Raw genomic sequence first — 7,500 nt, forward strand, 5'->3', positions numbered from 1 at the left:
ATATATATGTGTGTGTGTGTGTGTGTGTGTGTGTGTGTGTGTGTGTGTGTGTGTGTGTGTGTGTGTGTGTGTGTGTGTATACGTATGTACATTGGTACATGTATGCATTGTGTAGCAAGACCATCAAAAGTAAAAGTGACAGTGAAAGCGATGAGAATGAATACAAAGAAGTCTTGGGAGAAAAAAACTGAGGAAACGATAATGATGTGCTGAAAAAAAGAACAGACATCTAAGTCTGAAGTTACCTTGTGTTATTCAACTTTCCGAAAAAAAAAGCTAGTAAAGTCTATAATCTCGTACAACCAAGGATAAATTCCTCGAACATTTAGTATTCCAAGAAATATTTGTAAGCTTCCTACATATTTTCAACCCAGAATTCCTCGGTTTCTTTGATTTTCGTCTAAGTTAATTGTTATTGTTTATTTAATCGCGCCTTTTAGTAGGACCAAGACGAACTGTTTGTTTTCCCGCGCTAAGTAAGCTCGGTGTCGGTTAGTCTTGGTCTCGTTGCCAAAGCGGAAACGCTGTACAATTACTAATTTATTCATATTCAATGTTCCATAGGCCATCCTTATACCACTCTGTTGGTGAAGAACAGTCATTTCATTACTTGAAAACTACGCATTTACGACGGAAATGATGTACACCATCAATCAATACACAACATATCTCAACAGAAACACATAAACCACATCAGAAAATCGTTGGTTGGGTGAAACTTTAAATTGTCCTTTTTTTTTTTTATCTGAGTTCGGTTGGCGAAAGGTAAGGGAAGCTCTGTGAGTCATTCTAGAGATTCAAATGAATACCGCATCTCAGTTCAATACAACACAGCAAAATTGGTACTGTATTCAGCTAGTCACACCTGCTTCAGTTACGTTTGTATTAATTACTGTTTTCAATTAGCGAGTTATGGCTTACTAAAACGACGGGGATTCATAAAAACCTCCATGTATTTCCAAATGCTACATCTTTAATCACTGGATGCATAAAATTTACGTACTACAAAAAAGCGCTTGCACAATTCCTTGGTGATTCATGTTTCTTGTCCTTTTACGTATGTATTAAAAAGGCCGAACTACACAAAGGTGTGTGTGTGTGTGTGTAATTCACCATGGTCTTGGATCACGTGTTGGACTCGTGATCAACAACTACTACCCTCCCAGATGAGAACTCAGAGCTCATGTATGACCGATCTATGGGTAATGTTGTGACCTGACACACACACACAACTCCCCGCCCACGAGAGTTGGAGTAACGGCTCGCAGCGCAGCGATACTGAAATAATTTCAGCCCTGGGCGGGATTCGAACTCGGACCGCTGTAGCAGTGTGTGTGTGTGTGTCATTCACTATGGTCTTAAGATCCCATAATGGGTTCGTTATCGACAGCTTTTACAGTCCAGGATTAAAGCTTATAACATGTAACTCCGGTTAATGTTATGGTTTTACACACAGAAAAGCACACACCATCACCATGACATAGTAACGGCTTGTCGTACCAGTCAATTTTTTCGTGCCAGGAGCACCGAGCAGACTTTTTACTCCACATCTGAGTACCTGAAGAGTTAACCACTGCATTTATCTATTCATGCTTGCGCGTGTGCTTTTGTGTGTGTGCATGTATGTGCGTGTGTGTGCACGTGTATGTACGCACATGTGTGTGCACGTGTATGTACGCGCATGGGTGTATGTGCGCACGTGAGTGCACGCGTGTGTATGCATGTGTGTGTGTGCGTGCGTGCTTATGTATGTTAGTGGTTGTGTGTGTTTGCGCGTGCTTGTGGTTACGTACACCAATTAATGAACGCATGCTTATAAACAGCTGACTATGAGCAAGACCAGACCGTGTGTCTGTCTGCATATATGTAGATGATTGATTAACATACATATAATTTAGTGATATGTATATACATCGGCTGCACTGCCTATGATGTGATGCCAAACGTTTACGTGACCGATTTTACACTAAAGTATATTTTTGTGTCAAAAAGTTCTTAAGAAAAAAATCGCCTCAACATTCTGACCATAGTTGCCTTTATAAAATTTGAAGTTTGAGTCTAATACATTTTCAGAGAGACCAGTCATTTCGTCGAGTAATATTTTTAATCTGATTGCACGTCTTCTTGTCCAGGTTACTAAAGCCTCTGATGACACGTACGTGTGTGTGTGTGTGTGTGTGTGTGTGTGTGTGTGTGTGTGTGTGTGTGTGTGTGTGTGTGTGTGTGTGTGTGTGTGTGTACAAGCGCATAATCTGTGCTTGTGAGTTTATGTTTGTGAATATATTTTGTTGTGTGTCAGTGATTGTGTGCCCAGAATTATGTGTGTATTAAATATCCGAATTAGTGTATTGTGTGTGGATAAATGAGTATGCAAACGCACGTGTATGCATCAGTGAGTGCGCGCGTGCCTGTTTGTGTGAGAGTCGACATACCTTTGGATTACGTGCTGGACACGTGACTGAGTTTTACTTTACCAGATTCGAGTTCGCAAATTGTACGTAGATCGATTTATGATCATGCATACTCGAGCACATGCACACACACATGCACACCATCCCTTTGCTCAGGAGGACAGTAACGACTTGAAGTATTAATGAGGCTTTCAAAACCTTCATGAGATTTCAAATAGGGTTTGTGTCGTGTCATGTGAGTGCGTGTGTGTGTGTCTGAGTATGTATATGTGTTTACGTGTGTGTGTATGTGTGTTGTGTGTGTACGTGCATGCGTGTGTGTGTCTGTCTGCATATGTTCTTGCTAGTTTGTGAGTTTATTTGTGTTGTATTTTTGTATACGAGTTTATTAGTAATCCAGATTGTCTACATACAACTAAGCTCATGAAAGCAAACTGAATTACCTTCCTCTTCTCTTCTATGAAATATAGCTTACCAACACAATGTCGTGACACACACCAAACCATTGTAAGCTCTACGGTAATTGCAAAAAAAAAATATGCTAGCGTGGCAAGATCGGTCGGCTGTACATATTGTGGTGCACACGACGAAACACCATTGTGTATACTAGCAGTGTTGGGTATTGGCAGACATGCAACACAGTTACAACATTTTTGGCTATGCTTGAGCTTATGTTGCAATGACTGACTCGTCTGTTATTAAAATTTACATATATGTGGGAGTTTGTTTAGTAGACGTGAGCACCATTATGGCATTCCCCAACCTTACCCTTCTTTACTTAAGAATACGTGTGTGTGAAAATACATTATATATATGTATATATATATATATATATATATATATATATATATATATATATATATATATATATATATATATATATATTATACACGCTCAAAGGCACAAGTTTCCCTGTGTTTGTTTTGGCAGAAGCGATACGTGAGTTTCAGTCAGCTGACCTTTGAGTATCTGCACACAGCTCGCACCTACTCATTAACCACCCGAACTCACAGCTGCGACTCAGCTGAGAGGCACCTCAGCTTGAATTATAATAAATACGATTCTGATTCTTCCAAATGTTACCTTGTGTTATTTATCACATGTAATTTTGTTACTGAACATTGAGTTAATTCTACGTCTTGTTAAAATGTTATGGGAGTTTGTTTTCAATAATAATATTTGCACATTGGATTCGCTTTGGTTCAAGTGCACGTCTTACGAACTTGTCTTAAAAATAACAAAAATAAAAGATAAATATACACACACATTATATATATATATACATATATATATATATATATATATATATATATATATATATATATATATATATACATATACAGGTTTATGTATATAAAATTCCTGTGACCACAAACTTACTAGCCATGTAACCCACAGCCCGCATCTATATGAATACTAGTGATGAGGGTTGCAGGGCGTAGTATTATACTACACCCTGCAACCATCACCACCAGTCCCCACAGGGTAATCACTATCCCCTGACAACAGCAACGTCGACACGTACTATCTCGACGAGCCGTTTGCGTTTCTTACCTTATCGGAGATGACAGCGACGTGCAGTTCCGAACGGGGGGCAACTCCTCTGTCCTGCAGGATACGATAGCGACAGGTTCTCGCTTCTTCCTCAGAAACTACAACTTTATTGAGTGACTTGGGACGAAGTTGGAACAGTGATAATACCAATAGTAATAAAAATACAGGACGCAGATACTTGACATCAACACTGCTCCTCCAGTAAAGGGTGCACAGCAACAAAAATAACGAACGCAATGATTCACAAATTCTATTTCGTTTCTCCGTTCAGTGAAATTACGTTCGTATATATTTCTCGCTATACTTCGGCCCTGTAAAATAAAGAGCACTAGAGCACTGCCACCTCAACCTTCCCTGTACCTAACCAACGGTCTTCCTTTCTCGACCGACACACAAAGACTTGCTGAGAATGCTGCTGTACACCGGATTGGCAATTCAGGCCACCACGGTATACCTGCATGGGGGCCGAGCCAACTGCGCTCTTTCTGACTTCTTCTCCTCCTCCTTCTACTCCTCCTCCACCTTTTCCTCCTCCACCTTCTCCTCCACCTTCTTCTCCTCCTCCTCCTTCTCCTTCTATTTCCTCCATCTTCTTCTCCTTCTCCTCCTCCTCCTTTCCTCCCCCTCCTCCCTCTCCTCCTTCTTCTCCTCCTCCCTCTCCTCCTCTTCCTTCTCCTCCTTCTTCTTCTCCTCCTCCTCCTTCTCTCCTCCTACTCTTCCTTCTCCTATTCCTTCTCCTTCCCCACCTCCTTCTCCTTCTCCTTCTCCTTCTCCTCCTCCTCCTCCTCCTCCTTCTCCTCCTTTTCCTCCTCCTCATTTCTCTTCTTCTTCTTCCTCTTCTTCCTCTTCTTCTTTTTCTTCTTCTTCTCTTACTTAGAATTTGGAATATGTATCTCATGACGACTGCCATAAGTATTAAATTAGGCCATAACTAAAGAGTGTGACTATATGTACGTAATCGAGAGAAGCAGCTGTCACGCTGCGTTTACCCGGACGTGCGCATATTTTTGTATTACTATGCTGATACTTGCTCAAGTATAGTCCTAGCGCGATACGGTTGATTTACGAATATTTGTGTGTGCATGTATATGCACACACGCACTCGTGGCGCAGTAGAGTTCCCGGCTGCCACTACGGCGGTCCGGGTTCGAATCCCACCTAGGACTGAAATAATGTCAGTATCGCTGCGCTGTCGGTCGTTACCATTACTCTCGTGGGTGGGGAGTTGGGTGTGTGTGTGAGCGTGTAAGATCACAGCATTACCCTTAGATCGGTCATATATGAGCTCTGAGCTCTCTTCCGGGAGGAAAATAGCTATCGATCACAAGTCCAACACGTGATCCAAAACCATGGTGAATCACACACACACACACACACACACATGCACACACACACACACACACACACACACACACATATATATATATATATATATATATATATACATACATACATGTTTGTATATGTGTGTATATACTGTATGTACACACACACGCACATGCGTGTGCACGCTGGACATCTAAAGTATTAGATATTCCTTTCAATCATCTTGCAACAAATGCTCGGCTAAGCTGCCACTGACTGACCACAGTGAGGTTAATGCTCAAGAAAGATAAGAATCAATACAAGAGTTGTACAAGAATTTTGGCATGAAGATATATACACATAGTGTTGGAACATGTGTAAGTAGATATTATTTCCGTTCACCTAGGCAAAATGTACTCTTACGAAGCTGTCGCTCGACTGCAAAGATTGTAACGGTGAGGGGGATAGGAGGTTGCAGTGGATAGGATTGGTGTTGGTCCTCTATTGTAAAGGTAATATGAACTGGTGAAGGAACAGTCTCTATGTGAAGGCCGCGGGGAACTCTTTTGGTATGATCTTTGTGCAATACGGCCTCTGTAACATCGTGCAACCTGAGTGCTCTGACTTTGTTATTTGACTCTTGTTCAATGATACAATAGAGTCTAGAGAATTTATGGGATAGATTCGAGGTGTTGGTGTGGTTGAGGGTGTAAACAATGTTTCCAAGCTCAAAGGTACAAGCTCTGGGTGATTTGTTATGAAGACGGACCATTTTGTCCTTTATCAGATGAAGAGTATTATGGATTCTTTTGAAAAGATTATTGAAATTTGTTATTTTGACCTTGACATAATCACTGAAGTTGTAAATGGGAGGTAATTCTGAGACAAGAATGTCATATGGGAGTATTTTGTCCGAGCCAAAAAGGACAAAATGAGGTAATTCCGATATTGACCTGTTAATGGAACTATTAATGTAAGTTTGAATCATGTTCATTCCAAGAAGGGTGAAGATCAGAAGCAAAATGTCAAAGAACATTGAGAATCTTTCTACTCTGGCATTCAACTAAACCATTTGAACTCGGATGATAAACAGTAGTGTTGCATTTTGTTATTTGAAAGTAATTACAAATATTCGAAAGAATCTCATTGTTGAATTCCGTCCCGTTGTCAGAAATCAGATTTTTGGGTAGAGTGAAGGGGCATATGAGTTTGTCAATAGAGGCCTTTGTCACGTGTTTTGCTGTCTTGTCTGGTAGTGGGGAAAGAATACAGAATCACGAGAAATGGTCGATACAAACAAAGAGGTATTGGTTTCCGCTGTGTGTAAGTGGTAACTTAAAGATATCAACAGCGACTGTGTCGAATGGTTTACAAAGGGTAAGTTAAGATATGACCTTTATGAGTCGCACTAAAGTGACAAGCATCAAGGTAGGAGTGTATAACCTTCCTCATGGTTAACCAAAAGTAGTGCAATTCCTCGGAGTTTCATTACGGAGCAATTTCTGTTTGTAGTACATATATCAATAACAATGACTGCGGATTTAGATATCAAAATTCGCTGATACTAGGTTGTACGGAATAGCAAATGACCACTCTTTGTCAAATGGATTTTCAAGAGGGCTTTGAAAAACGAGAGGAATAATCTCAGAAATGGCTAAGAGAGTTTAACCCAAGTGTAAATTTATGCACAGAGGAAAAAAAAAAAGTACGGCTACAATTTATTTAGATAAAACCCTAACCAACATGTACAACGAAAAGGATCTTGGTGTGATTATCGGTAACGACCTAAAATCCTTTAAGTGTTGTATATTTACCTCAGATATAGGGGGATTGGTAGCGGAATCTATTTTACGTCAAACTTCCAGCTTATCAATCACTGGCCCGCCCACACTCAGGATATAGTGTTTCTTTATGGTCCACAAATCTCGTTAAAGGCATTGGTAGACTGGAAAGAATGCAGCAGCTTGTAATAAAAATCATATCAAATGTAAGAAACAAAGCATATAAAGACAGCAGGCCCCTGCAGGGGGGGAGGGGGGCGAGCACCTACCCCTTTGCCCTGTGCCCCAAAAGTGCCCTTCACAAAAATATATAAAAATTAATGAAAAATTATTTCTCACAGGCTTTTTCCATTTCCTTACCATTCAGAAATTATAATGTTGGAAACGGTGTCGCACCCTACCGGAGAGTTGCCAAATACCAATAATACAAAAGAGTGAAGTGCACAATT

The 7,500-nt window shown here is 40.4% G+C and overlaps 1 protein-coding gene across 6 annotated transcripts in view; it reads right to left on the minus strand.

The window, feature by feature from the left end:
• LOC143028414 (uncharacterized) overlaps positions 1–4,378 on the minus strand; it is a 254,050-nt gene extending 249,672 nt beyond the window's left edge. For all 6 annotated transcript variants that reach the window (XM_076190454.1, XM_076190458.1, XM_076190456.1 and 3 more), the window contains exon 1: positions 3,966–4,378. The gene's annotated coding sequence lies outside the window, so the exon portion shown is untranslated. The remainder of the gene's footprint in view (positions 1–3,965) is intronic.
• Between the last annotated feature and the right edge of the window lie 3,122 nt (positions 4,379–7,500).

This window comes from Oratosquilla oratoria, chromosome 9 (genome assembly GCF_046742065.1).
Source record: "Oratosquilla oratoria isolate Oo_2021 chromosome 9, ASM4674206v1, whole genome shotgun sequence".
In the NCBI taxonomy this organism is placed as follows: domain Eukaryota; kingdom Metazoa; phylum Arthropoda; class Malacostraca; order Stomatopoda; family Squillidae; genus Oratosquilla; species Oratosquilla oratoria.